This window comes from Misgurnus anguillicaudatus, chromosome 25, assembly GCF_027580225.2.
Source record: "Misgurnus anguillicaudatus chromosome 25, ASM2758022v2, whole genome shotgun sequence".
Taxonomy (NCBI): domain Eukaryota; kingdom Metazoa; phylum Chordata; class Actinopteri; order Cypriniformes; family Cobitidae; genus Misgurnus; species Misgurnus anguillicaudatus.
In genome coordinates, this window is record NC_073361.2 from 21,957,501 (window position 1) to 21,972,836 (window position 15,336).

Sequence of the window (15,336 nt, forward strand, 5' to 3'; positions counted from 1 at the left end):
TTAAGTGTGTTTGTCATTGTAGGACTTTACTGGTTTTAGGAAGTTTTTATTACATACTGTGGTGCTCTTCATCGTTCTATGACATGAGATGAAGAGCCTGTGCATTCAGCAGACAAATACCCAGGATAGCTGCTGTGTCTTTCTCATATTCTGCATGGTGTTCAGGATGTCTTGATTTTAAAAGATGAATGAAATTTATAGTGCTGTATGTTCTCGCATATTTCTCAGACACTTTAATCAACATGTTTGCTGCACTTGTGCATCTCTCACTTTGTGCTCTTTGCAATTTGATCACATCATCAAAGTCCTCATTGTTCAGTAAAATGTATTCAGCCTTTTCACTTGTTGAGTTTCTTTGCTATTTTCGGACGAATAATTTCGGTTGCTAAACATTCGGTGCATCCCGAACAAAAATATACAGCACTTGAGTTATAAATGCATCACTAGTAAAAAGATTTCCAGATACCAAAGGGTTTCACGTAGAAACAACCTTCCAAAAACTCTCCGCAGGCAAAACTTATTCCTCACTGGGATTCTCAGAATTTCAAAAAAGTCCAGGGCAGCTTCAAAAGGTTCTTGACTTCAAAAAGTTCAACCCAAAAAGGTTGTTTGATAAGACAAAAAGTAATTGAAAAGATATATTTCTAGTTCTACTTTTATTTCAATCTTGTAAGTAAGCTTTAACAATGTGGTAACAATGATTATATTTTGCCAAATAACATTAAGAAACATCTAAACCAAAAAATATAAAATACTTCATAAAAAATAGATAAAATATTGTCTGCGCAAAATTAACTTTAAAACTGAAAACCTCACAATATTAAATAAATTATAATCCCTCTCTTATTCATTTCCTGAATTTGAAATTGTTGTAATTTTAAAATCAACAGTTTATTTTGTTATTTTTGTATTTTAAATTGTCTGCCAACTATTGTTATAGTTTGATGCGAATGATGCAAATTGGGCAGCACAATTGCTGCGAAAACACACAGTATCTGCCTCAAAAGTGTCATGACGCACATTGAAAATATTCAACTTAATTGAAAAATTTGAATGACACAAAGTTAAATCCTACGAGTAATCACTTTGATGTGTAAGCAGGATAAGACGACCTAGACTTTAATGGGCGGTTTCCGGACAGGGTTTAAAATAATCCAGGACTACAAACCTTACAAAAAACGCTACAGGTGTGCATCTTGAAACAAAACAATGTCACCAATATATATTAAGATTAGTCAGGACATTGTATTTTTAAATTAAAGCAGCTCAAACATGCATTTTAGTCTTGGACTAGGATAAGCCATGCCCGTGAAACCGTCCCTACAACTTCTTGGGCATATGTAAGCAATTAAGCTTTTTTGTTCATATTTTGTTTTGGTTTGACTTTGGTTTCAAAACGCAATAAACGCCATTTAAAAAAAAAAAAGTTACTGCCAAAATCAGTATTATATCAGGTCAGTATTTAAAAGTAAATTCTTAATTTTACAATACAATATGTTATTCAGTCATCTTTTCTCTCTTTTTTCCCAAAACGCAATAAACGCCAGTCTTTTTTAAATCATTGTATACCATTAGTCAACTAAATGAATATAACATGGCAAAGATGAATGCAGATTTATATATTGATTCAATAGATTTATAGCATTTTGAAAAAAAACGTCATGGATTTATTGCATTTTGCGGAAAAAATAATCAGTTTTTATAATAAATCTTTGAAAATCAAATTATGGATTGGAAATTTCAATGTTAAAGTTTGTAACAGAAAATAGTGGTTTTCCTCTTGTCACTTTCTTGGTATAGAAAACACGTTTTTACAGAAATTAGTCAAAATGGATTTATTGCGTTTTGAAACAAAACTCTTCATATATAGATTACGTATGACAATAGCCATGGCAATAGATCGGCAACTGGTCTGTCTCACATCAGTTTTATTGAACAGACCTGTACATCCATGGTAAGTCACTATGATGTAGAGCAAACATACAATCAATCTTCACCTGAGAAATAAATCTCTAAATAAATACTTTGAATTGAATGCTGACTGATGAACCAGTGACTACAGATAAACCAGTGCAGACAAATAAAAAATCAAAATGCTACAATACTAATACACAAAATGATCAAAAGCATAATATATCTGCATTCACTCACTAATAATGCCAACAGTAAACATAAATCAATACGTCTTAATCTAACATTTCAGAACTAACACAAGGAATCCAGCAAGAACCAAAATATGAAATAATACTGGAATTGACCTTTGAGAGGCTAGCTGATCGAATCAGAATTCAGCACTGGCAAGACAGAAACTTTATTTGCAGGTCAGGGTGAATACTATAAAATACCCTGACAAAAATGACCTTGACTTTTTGATGTTGTAGTGTAAAGGTTGGAAGCTTGAATACCTCTGCTTGCGTGCAAAAACAGTATACGCGAATAATGTAGAGAATGCATTAAAAACATCCAGCTGATTCGATGCGTATTCATTTCAGCATTGTAAGAAATGCAATTTTGTTATTAGTCTCAGTGTTTAGCTTTACTTTTACATGCATATAAGTTTTTCTTTTCAACAACACACGGTTTGTGCTCAGTTTGTCCCACCCCCCAAAGCAAATGAAGCCCAGACAGGAATGAGTGGAGATTCACACCGCATGAATCTGTAATACATCAACACCGGTGCACCACTGGCAGCTGCTGCTGCACAAATTGCATTTTACACACATGTTGAAAAAAGAGCCGGTGGTTGTAAATACAGACAAATGTAAAAACCTGATAACTGAATATGGCTGCACACAGCAAAAAATAACATTTTCTAAATCAGCATTTTTGCATTCATATTTATGCAACTCGCAGTCTATTCAAAGTCAACAGTTTATCAGTTTGTGTTCCCTGATTTGAACCCATGATCTTGGTGGTTTTAGCCCCAGGCTCTACAAGTTCAGTTACAGGAAGAGTTTGTTATTTTGTTTAACAGTACAAAATTCAAAAAAGATAATATCTTCCATTATTTTATACATTTTAGATGTTAAACAACATCATGAAATTTGTTTACTTTTCCTACTGGCAACTAGTTTTATTCCTGATATAAGCAACCAAATAGTTTTGTGTTAGAAAAAGATAAAGATGTGGATAAATTCGCTTAAAACCAAGCCCAATTTTCTTAGAACAAGATACATTTTCTTGGGAAAATGTAAAAGTTATAAGAATGCATAGATATTTTTATTGGTAAACAAGACAAGCAAAATAGCTCCCAAATCGATTTCCTAAAAATATTTTTAAAAATGCATAAATCCTCTTTTCACAAAGTCACTGATTGGTTTGCTTGTGGTTTCATTCAGTGACATCAAAAAAACAGCCACTTCCTTTCACAGTGTTTGAAATCTGATTGGTGCTGACATGCAAATGTAAATGAGAACCCCCATCATCCCTTGCAGTGTTTGCAAATTGCTCCCATTGCGCTCATGTCCAGCTGGACATTTGATTCTCATTTCGCATACCAGTGGCAGTGTTCAATATCCATACACATCTACATTTAAACAATGAAACTATCAGGTGAGCAACAGCAGTGGGACAGCAAGTCAATGCAACTATGAAAGATCTTCAATAATCAACACAATTAAAGTCACGGCATCCCTGATCCATCTAAACATCTGTCAAAGGCTACATTCAGTCATTGCATATCAACTCTAAAGTGAATCATCAGTCCAAATTAAAGCAGTATTATCACTCAATCCAGCGCTGCCCTTCTGCCCACCAAGAGAAACGGGCGGCTTTGTTGTGCATGGTGGTTTCGAGCGCCCCTGTCCCCTGTGCTTAGTTCTTCTCGGATTTTCATGCATTATAAACTGACAAAATGAAGCTCATAAATCAAATTTGAGGAGCAAGAACTTAAAACTCGGTGACCAGCACGCATTAAGATATGCAACGGGACTGATGAAAATGATTAACGTGGGGGATTAAAATATTGACATATCTACAGAGCGGTTTGCCACTACAGAACAGAGCCCTCCGCTGTTCCATTTCCCCAACAAGATCCTTGTCAACGACCAATGCGACGCTACTGTAGCGATCAATGCGAGCCTGACCCACAAACACAGAGTTGTATTTTTATCCCTGTTGCCATCGAGCATCTGTTCAAAGTGAGTCATTATAAAGGCATCATGTATAAACATATTAGCGGACGGAGAGAGGAATAAATCTGCTCTCTTTTCACGTGCACACATTCAATTTCCATAATACTCTTTATTAGATTTGTGTGTATGTGTGTGCGCGCATGTTTTGAGTTTTGGGCGAAACTCTGTCCCCTCCAGCACAAGCACTTTGTGCAACGGAGAGGTCAGTCCCGGATCAAGGCCAAATTGGCAGTGGTATAAGCATCCCAGTTTGCAATTAATGTAGGGAAAATTAATTTACAATATAGCAAATGCTTTTACAATCGTACCTATGAAAGGCTTGAGCAGGAATCGGTGGCAGGCGTTATGTAAAAAGAAAACACCAATGGAAACAAGACATTTTTACATTCATGCATTGGCAGATTTTAACAGCATGTGTTGTTCCTGGGAATCAATCCCTTGTTGTTTCGCACTGCTAACGCAATCAGTGTTGTTTTGGCAGCCCTTTTAGTTTTAGTCTTAGTCTTATAAACGAAAATGCTTTTTAGTTTTAGTCACATTTTAGTCACTTATAAACTTGATAGTTTTAGTCAAGTTTTAGTCGATGAACACTCAAAAAGGTTTTAGTCAAGTTTAAGTCAATTTTAGTAAAAAAAGTAGTCTTTAACAAATTAATTTAGGTTAAAAATTGTGGTGCATTTAATACTATTAAAATGTGCATTAAGGTTGTCCCTGAGGGCTTGCCATTGTTTTAGTCGTTGTGCCTTCTGCGCATGTCATAACAAAAAAGTTGAGCCTGATATACCCTCATGTTGAGTTTGTGTGTTATGCTGAGACCTCGCTTATAAAGTTGAGAAACGCGTGTCTTGCCTTGTTATTTAAATACACCACAAAAAAGTATTGGAAATGGGACAAGTAGGTACATTTAAAACCTTAAGCTTACCATGAAATGTGTCACAAGCCGATTGTCGAGTAAAATTGAATCTATATGATATGTTAACAGCGTGACTTGTTAGTTACCTTCAAAGAAATATTAGCGTGATTAGCCTTCAGGTGCCGCTTGAGGTTGGTGGTATTCTTTCCACCTACACTGAAAAAAATTATTCATTGAATTTACTCAATTTTTAAGGTAAGTGGTTGCAATTAATTGATTTAAGCTACATTTAAACAAAAGTTTTTTAACTTTATTTTACTTTACTAATGTTTAAATGTAGCTTAAATAAATTGATTGCAAACACTTACCTTAAAAAAATTGATTAAATTCAATGAATCATTTTTTTCAGGCCACATTTACCTTCATCTCCCAATATGCATTCCGTTTTTCTTTCTGATGGATTATACTGAAAGTATGTCCATAAATAATCTCGTTGTTTCCGTTTATTGGCTTCACCGGCACGGTCCTTCGAACTCGCCACAGCCGCAGGTGTGTTTTTGTTGTTGTGTGAAATCTGGTGTGCATGCGCGGCATGGTGGCAGCCGGGTGGTGGGCATACCCAAAACAAGGATAGGAAGCGGCAGCATTGCTGATACTTTTTAGCTAAAAACAGACAATTTCACGCAAAATAGGCAGAAATGACATGCATTGTGAACGTCAGACTTATAATCATTTTCGTTCCGTCTCGTCTTGTCAACGAAAACTCGAAAGCGTCTCGTCATGTTTTCGTCACCTTAGAGCCATTTATAGCTAGTTATTGTTGCGTTATTGTCATAAAAAAGGTGCCTCAACGAAATCATTTAGTTATCGTCATCGTTGACGAAAACAACACTGAACGCAATGCTCTACCAGTTGCAGTACAGAAATAAAATATTTTTTGTCTCCATTCACTTACCCATGTAATATTATCATAAAGTATGAAGTCCAAACGGATCTTCTTCATATAATTACAGATGATTCACATTGCCAAGCACCAAAATGCACAAACAAGTACCATACATTATCATTAAAGTTGTTAAAGCTATACAGTAATGAAGTACAAAACTACTGTTTGATCATCTTGCTTAAAAAACTCAAATCTTACTTATGGTCAATAGAAAAAGTCACCTTTTCATGTTGCATCATCGTCACCAAGGCCATCGATCCACACTGGTGACCAATCAAGACACCGCAAGTCTGAAAAATGCAACAGCAAATTATTTTTGAGCTGTGAAGTATGATTATCAGATGAGTTTCATAGAAGCAAAATAAATAAATAAATAAAAGAAAATAGCATTGAATGTTGACTATATTTAGGTGAATTGTTCCTTTAAAGTTACAATGAAATGGAAGTAGTGATTGTCTTATTTTCCCCATGGTGACGCATATCTAAGGGAAACAGTTTCTAAAATGAGATAAAAGGAGGGCGTGACTTGAATTCATCCATCGAGAAATGACTGGATTGTTGGAAGTTGGGTCATGTTGCTACTTGCTAATCGCTGCGATCTTTTCCTGGGCCCCGCCATTGCGCCATTCCTCAAGGCCCGGAAGATAGATCGTTTCGAGAATGGGGGGGGTTATAATTTTTGATTAAAGATTATTAGGGCACATGAATTTTAAAAAAAAATAGTGAAGCTCACAGATAAGTCATTTGTAATAATAACACAATTATTAAAGGGGCCATGGCATGAAAATGTTACTTTTTCCATGTTTAAGTGCTATAATTGGGATCCAATTGCTTCTATCAACCTAGAAAATGTGGAAAAAAAACAGTAACTTTGTTTTGGTAAACCATTCTCCGCAAGCATGTGAAACAATAGATAATTTGGCTCTCTTTATGATGTCATAAGGAGATCTTATTATAATAATACCGCCCCTTAATCTGCACTAGCCAACCACAGCACAGCCATTTAGTGCAGAGAGAAAGAGAGAGAAAAAATAAATCACAACACAATTGAGTTTCAATTGCAACAAACCACCATCATTGCGATCAGTGTTTAAATTTCATCCGCTCATTTGCATTTTAAAGGACACACCCAAAACGCCACATTTTTGCTCGCACTTACAAAGTGTCAATTTTAACATGTTATAATAAATTATCTATATGGTATTTTGAGCTAAACCTTCACATGTGTACTCTGGGGACACCAATGATTTATTTTACATCATAAAAAAGTCTTATGACATTGCCCCTTTAAAAAAATTAAAGTTTTTAATTTTTATTTCTTTGGGACCAATCCTATTTGTATTCATCTTATACTGCAACAGAACTTCAAAGTACAGATCCAGACTACTTGTTTTTCATAGTTAACTTTTTTATTATTTATTTTTAAATTCGAATGAGACCAAATTTTAAATCAAGCTGGCTGTTGTGCCAGACATATGTCAAACACAGGCCCGTTTGATACGTTGAGATATTTTAATGTTTCATTAAACTCATTAACAGCTGATTAGAGATTGCTTTGCCCACGGCAAAACAAGGCCTTGTGTCATTTGGCCGGCTTCAGTTAGCCGGCAGGGGAATAGGGCGTACGGAGCTTAACAGGCCTGCTTTTGTCCACACTGACAAGCAACATGAAGCGGCCATTGCTGTTTTATTAATTAGTCCCTTTGAAAGTTGAGCCATGTGGCTACGCACATTACGACGTTTGTGTGTGGCTTTTCTGCACATACACAGATCCTTCTTTTCTTTATTTCATAACGAACAACTGAAGGCTGGTGGCCAATCATTACAGATGAGTCGAACATTCATAGCATGACCTTCATAGGCCTGCATCCAGCGCAGGCTTTCACTTTTAATTAAACGCAAATGAAAGCGTTCACTTTGATGAAAACGAGAAAACTCTTATGTCATTTGCAAATGTAAATCATTAGCTTTGTTTTGCATTCCGGCCTCATGTTAATACAGTGAATCAAAGCAAAGGCGCTTTTGTTTTTGTCATGGCTCGCCTTGTTTATTTGTTGAAAAAGACCCAAAGCCAATGATACTGTAGTATCGCCATGTGAGATTACTGTATGTTTTGACAACAGGCATGTGCGTTCGGTAGCGGGCGAGGGCGGGATTACGCGCTAATGTTAAATCTGCATATGGTACAAGCTTTAATGGGTCTCTAAATCCGAACTAATAAAGATTATTTTTAAGCTGATGAGAAATTAATACCGAATGTAAGGTTGGAATCAAACTGGCTCACAAAAATGAACTGGCTATCGCAATATGTTTTGCCCTCATTTGAACTAATTCCAGTGCACAGTTACAAAAACAAAACAACAAAGGGAATCCGAGCAATAATCAAATAAATCCACAAACATCTGAGTTATTGTAAATGACATCACTGGAGCATTTTCATGTTTTTCCCATTAAAATTATGAATCAGTATATTCCAGCACAAACAAAGCACCCTTGTGTCATATCTGAATGTCAACAAATAGAAGCACGAATCGAATGACGAAATGCACTCTTTGTGCATTAAGAAAACAAAAGTGACTCATCAACAGTGCCCTGTAAATTAGTGGTACCAGTCTCCATCCACATATATCTGGGGTTCATCCCAAGGGCACTTTCTCTTTGATCATGTTGAATCTGGACAGAGCTTATTATCGGGGTCATTTAGAGACATTTTTCGTTTTCCTAACGCCATACCGGGCTTGACTGGTCTTTACATTCACTGATCTCTCACATCAGCAGTTCACTGAGACCCGGGGAACCTCCTAATTGACTTCTCACTGAACAAATAATTAGACGAGTTAAGTCATTAAGAGTGTAAGATGAAGTGGTACCATGGAGATCTCGGGGCTACTGAAGACTGTAGATAAGCGTTGGATACTGACTCACCCTGCCATGCATGCAAACCTCTTTTTCTATTTGTCTCTAAAATAAAACATCTGAGGTTTAATCCTTTTTGATCCACAGTAAACATCACACCAGTACAGTCAGAAAGTATGTCAGTGGGTATTATTTTTGTATGGCTTACGTAAGTAATAAATGTTAAAGAAACAGTTCACTCAAAAATACAATTATAACAGAAATTGTCTATTTCCCACTTAAAGCAATTGCATAACTTGGATGATTTTGAAAATAGTGTGCGAGTTACATCTTTTATGAAACTTTATACAGCCTTTGTATTCTTCTTTAAAGCAAAAATACCTATTAATTTTAAAGACCCCAATGATTGTAACTGGACAAAGAAAGGAACCCGTGTTATAAAATTGTTCAAATTTTCTCAATTTGCTTACAGCAAAAACAAGCATGTTTGTTTTCAAACAACAAAAGGGTAAATGATGACCGCACTTCCAATTTTTTGAGGTGAACTATACATATAAATCTCCTTTCTGAATCAGGGATGTGAGTGTGTGTCAAACTCAAGCAAGAAAATCATCAGACTGCACAATCAGAAGGACAAAATATGGTTTAGATGTAAAAAAAAAAGAAAGAAAGAAGAAAGTGCAATCTCCCAAACAGCACTACAATAATATATAGCGTGACCTCGGAGGAGGTAGGAATATCAGTGCTAGATATTGCAATGTGGAGAAGTCGCTGTGGGATGCAGCCATAGGTGGGAAATTGACTCGGAGGGCAGCACACCTGCTGTTCATGTGAAGTCCAAAGCCTCTTTGCTCAAGTACCGACTGGCCCAGATCAGATCAACATCAGCAGGACAGCCAGACCAGAAGAAATTTCAAGCATTCTAGCCCCTACATTCTGATGAAAGCTTCACCTTATCATTTGTAAGGTGGAACAAGTCTTGTTCTGGGGTGTTCTCATCAACACAAGAATGAAACGTGTGTTGTTTGAAACAGTGGTTCTCATTTGGTTTGGCTTCAGGACCCAGATAAAACAGAAGAAATCAAGTGGTGTCCCAACAGGGTAGCAAAATAATCCAGAATTGAAGTAGTACACAAAGATTCCCACGCACATGGATTTTTTTGATATTACCATGGTTTGCCTATAGGTCCAACCATAAGCAAAGTTTATAATATACAGGATCTGTGCTGGTTTACAATATACACTATCTGTGCTGGTTTGCAATCTGCTTGTTAAATCTGACATCACATGCCAGCGCTTCTGGGTCCAAATCCTCTATCAGATGCCTTAAGCAAACAATACTAATATACACTCAAGGTGTGCTGTAAAACTACAGAAAAATCGCAATCCTAACCTTTATCTCCATACCAAAATCCCAGATGGCCAGAAAGTAATTCATCTTTAATAAATCGTTAAAATGGTGTCCAAAATGCTGTAAGCCTGAATACTGCAGTGTACACCATGAGTGTATAAAAGCTTAGCTTACAGTAAAGTACATCTGTGCTAGTTTAAAATATACTGTACAGCATCCGTGCTAGTTCACAAAATACATCAACTGTGCAGATTTACAATATACAGCATCCGTGCTAGTTCACAATATACGGCATCCATGCTAGTTCACAATATACGGCATCCGTGTTAGTTTACAATATACGGCATCCGTGCTAGTTCACAATATACGGCATCAGTGCTGGTTCACAATATACGGCATCCATGCTAGTTTACAATATACGGCATTCGTGCTAGTTTACAATATACGACATCCATGCATATTTACAATATACGGCATCCATGCAAGTTTAAAATATATGGCATCCGTGCAGATTTACAATATACGGCATCCATTTAGGTTTACAATATATAGCATCCATGCAAGTTTAAAATATACGGCATCTGTGCAGATTTACAATATACGGCATCCATCCAGATTTACAATATACGGTATCCGTGCTAGTTTACAATATACGACATCCATGCAGATTTACAATATACGGCATCTGTGCAAGTTTACAATATACGGCATCTATTCAAGTTTACAATATACAGTACGGCATCTGTGCAGATTTACAATATACGGCATCCATGCTAGTTTACAATATACGGCATCCAGTTAGGTTTACAATATACAGCATGCTTGCAAGTTTACAATATACGGCATCCGTGCTAGTTTACAATATACGACATCCATGCAGATTTACAATATAAGGCATCCATGCAAGTTTAAAGTATACGGCATCCATGCAGATTTACAAAATAAGGCATCCATGCTAGTTTACAATATACATCATCCGTGCAAATTTACAATATACAGCATCCGTGCAAGTTTACAATATACGGCATCCATGCTAGTTTACAATATACGGCATCCATGCAGATTTACAATATACGGCATCCATGCAAATTTACAATATACATCATCCGTGCTAGTTTACAATATACAGCATCCGTGCAGATTTACAATATACGGCATGCGTGCTAGTTTAAAATATACATAATCCGTGCAAATTTACAATATACATCATCCGTGCTAGTTTACAATATACAGCATCCGTGCAGATTTACAATATACAGCATCCGTGCTAGTTTAAAATATACATCATCCATGCAAATTTACAATATACAGCATCCGTGCAGATTTACAATATACAGCATCCGTGCAGATTTACAATATACAGCATCCGTGCAGATTTACAATATACAGCATCCGTGCAGATTTACAATATACGCCATCCATGTTAGTTTACAATATATGGCATCTGTGTTAGTTTACAATATTTGGCATCCGTGCAAGTTTACAATATACGGCATCCGTGCAGATATACAATATACGGCATCCGTGCTAGTTTACAATATACTGCATCCAGGCAGATTTACAAAATACAGTATCCGTATTGGTTTGCAATATACAGTATCCGTACTGGTTTGCAATATACGGCATCCATATAGGTTTACAATATACAGTACAGTCTTTGTATTGTTTACAATATACAGTATCCATACCGGTGTACTACAATATATGTACTGGTTTACAATGTACAGTATCTGTAGTGGTTTAGAGTATTTACATCATCTATGCCAACGCAGAATATACAGTATTTGTGCCGTTTTACAACAAACAGTATCTTACAGGCTGTATACAGTGTGCACAGGCTTTACCTTGTGTGATCCGGCCTAGTAAGTCAATGTTCCCACTTCACATGGGCTCAAAGGCAGGACGAAACTACTAATCAACATTATTCTATGCTGGAGCAGAAACTAAAATCATAACTTAAATATACATAACACACCACAATATAATGTTGCATCCAATCACATAGGGAAATATAAATCATTGATATGAGTCAGCGCTATACTGCTGGCCAGCCTCAGTTCAAGATTAGAACCAAATTGTTAAGGGTGAAATTCAAAAAGCCATAATAACATATATGCTTATATTCCCATCAAATTCTTTATAAGAAAGAGGCAAAAAGTGAAAACGAAAAGCAGAGTGTAAAAAGTAGTAAAAAAATTATGCTCTGAATTTGTATCTTGCTGGAAAGGAAAGAAGAAAAACAGCATTTAATCTAAATCCCATGATACAGGGTATGACTGAAATAGATTTGATTATTTTTTTCTGTAGTTAGTCTTCTGCTGAATAATACATTAATACTGGCATAGACATGGGAATTGTGCAAAGATGGACAGCTGTTTAAGATATCTAAATAAATGTTCAAGGCCATCGATACTTCACATACCAGAATTTTCAACTCTCTAAAAAAATGTTGCTAAATAGCACTAAAAGTGGTTCACGGCCTTGTAAAACATAGGGGAACCATTTTTAGTGCTAAACATCACCTACTGTATGAAGAACCATATTGTGCTATGTTAAACCTTAAGTGGTGCTATAGTCATAAATAGGTGCTCTGTAGCGCTAAAAATGATTCGCTATGATTACGAGTACTATTTTTAGTACTATTAAGCATAATTTTGGGGGGCTTGTGCATTAAAAATTCTAAATGCTGTTGACGATTGCACAATTCAACCACAATGCTAACTTGCAGCCATTTAATAACAGCTCATCAAGAAAATTGACTGAATTGGTAGTAAAGGATGTCAGCCGAAAATAAATCTACTAGAATCTTGATAAAGAATTAGCTAAAAAAAACCTCGCTAGACAACTTACTCGCAAGTAGACACACAAACTGTATGACGGAGAGTACTGTATGTGACTAAAATTAATGTTTATGTTAAAATGTGTAATTAAAATCTGACCGTTTGAGATGCTCAAATCAAACTGGCTACTATACTTCGGTGGCAAGTTTCCCATCAGTTTTTTCACATGCCAACACACATGGAATATTCCAAGATTAGCAAAACAAAAATATAAGGAACACAATCATATTATGCAAACATTGACTTTATATTTTCATAAAAATAATTTGAAATAAATGTTTCCGCTATTACAAACCCTTAATGGCTTGTGAAATTTTGCAGCGTATTTATCACACAGTGTGTCAAAAGTAAATTTCGCCCCAGGTGCTTTAATTTGTGCCTACGCTGTTTGGATGGCAGTCTATGGGCAAGCTGGAGCTAGAAAGTGAAACAAACAATGAACAACTATAATCTGGGGCTTGAATCGCAGGTCACCGGGGGAAGCTTGGTCGGCCTCCCAGTAAGTGTTGTGATGTCAGCTCCTTTACACACTCACCATCCATCTTGCTGAAGCGATGGAGTCCACTGTGAAAAAAGAAAGAGTGGGAGAAAACAATGGCTGAACGTATGTTTAGGGAAATAAATGAAATCTGAGGGTAAAGTACTCCTCCCCAGATACAAAATTTTTGACACCGAAATAGGAAACAAATGACGTAGGAGCCCCCGCTAGGCCACAACGAGACAGCTGGGGAAACAAATGTCCTCTGATCTAAATGCCCTCTGGTTTTTAAGCATCTAACCTATGAGCATTACGCCAGAGCCCGCTAGCCGAGGGAGAAAGGCTAACGTGGGCTATTATGCTCTCCTATGCTTTGTTTTTGCACTGGAGGATGAGAACGAAGACAATGAAACTCATCTTGTGCTTTCCACCCAGCACCTGAAGCAGAGCTTGTCTTATTCCTCGCCTGAGGCCTTCCACCCCATATAGCCATCGGATCACACCGAACAGTTCAGCTTTAAAGCACGTCGCACAGAGACGCCGCAGTAATACTGATACCTGGGCTATAGGTGCGAGGCTCTAGCATGCCTTTCTATCCCAGAATGCTAAGCTGAGGAAGATACAGGCTCTTGGATGAATACCTGGTAGCCACCTATGTTATAAATAATGTCTGTGATTCATATTAATATCACATTGAAAACAGATAATATGAATACTGCATATGACCCCTATTGCGTAGGTTTTATTTCAAATAGACTGAGGAAAAAATATATTTTAAACTAATTCATGGCAGTTCTCGGATGGCAGCAGTGTACTGAAATTCCTCAAACACAGCGGCTGGGTCTTTATAAATCTTAAAAATGTGTGAACTTCATTCAAACACTATTTTTGTACTGTTCAGCCTTTGGATTTTATTTCCAAAATGTACTGAATTTTTGCCATTTAAAATGCAACCCTAATAAGTATGCCATTAAAATATTTGCATGTTTTATTGCAATTCATTAATTTGTATACATATTGTCTTTGGTTTCCTTGTTTTTTCCCTTGCAAGCACTTATATAAATCTAGTTATAAATGAACCTCTGTGAAGTGTTAGAAGTCTGACAAAAAATTAACGTCTTATTGATTTTATTTGTTAAAAAAAGTTTAAATGTAATTAGTATTTTGCACTAATATAGTGACTTCTAAAGTCAAAAGCAATGTGGCATTGTTTGTTTTGTTCTCTCATTTTAAAGATGTGTGACTTTTGATATTTTCCTCTCAATACTGTCTCTTGGTCTTAAAAACATATTCATTATAGTTTTTAAACACAAAAAAGTAATTAAACACATCTTTATATCTGTTTCAATGCTTCTCTTTGTACTGCAACAGTCAATCGAATCTTAACTGTTGGTCATGAGACATCTAAATTGGAGCGAATCATATTCTTCATGTACTTTAACATGCTCATCAAGCTCAAACTAAGCAAAAAAGGACCATTTGAAAACTCAGCCACAGGAGCATCATGGGAAGAGGTTGTGCTGTGTTTCAGTTTGGTACTTTTTTAGGGAATTTTACAAGAAAAAAAAATATTTTGATAGAAGAATGTTTATTATGATCAGTACACATGTATCACAAAAACCGTATGCATTAAAAAACAAATACTCTTCAGTCTCTTAGTGCTTTTAAAACTTATTATTTTAGACTTGCTTATAAGTAATTGCTTTTAGGTATTATTGTAAATTGTTTTTTATGTATTTATGCTGTTTTATTTCTATTTATTTACTATTCTTTTCTCTTTCTGTACTTGCTGTTTTCTTTTCCATTTTGTTTTTACTGTAAAGCGCTTTGAGAAGTGAAAGGCGCTATATAAAATAAAGATTATTATTATTATACATGG

At 36.0% G+C, this 15,336-nt stretch overlaps 1 protein-coding gene across 3 annotated transcripts in view; it reads right to left on the bottom strand.

Moving 5' to 3' along the window:
* The window catches only part of zfhx4 (zinc finger homeobox 4), a 314,082-nt gene that overhangs the window by 259,261 nt on the left and 39,485 nt on the right, over window positions 1-15,336 (bottom strand). For all 3 annotated transcript variants that reach the window (XM_055182909.2, XM_055182915.2, XM_055182907.2), the window contains exon 2: window positions 6,154-6,222. The gene's annotated coding sequence lies outside the window, so the exon portion shown is untranslated. The remainder of the gene's footprint in view (window positions 1-6,153; window positions 6,223-15,336) is intronic.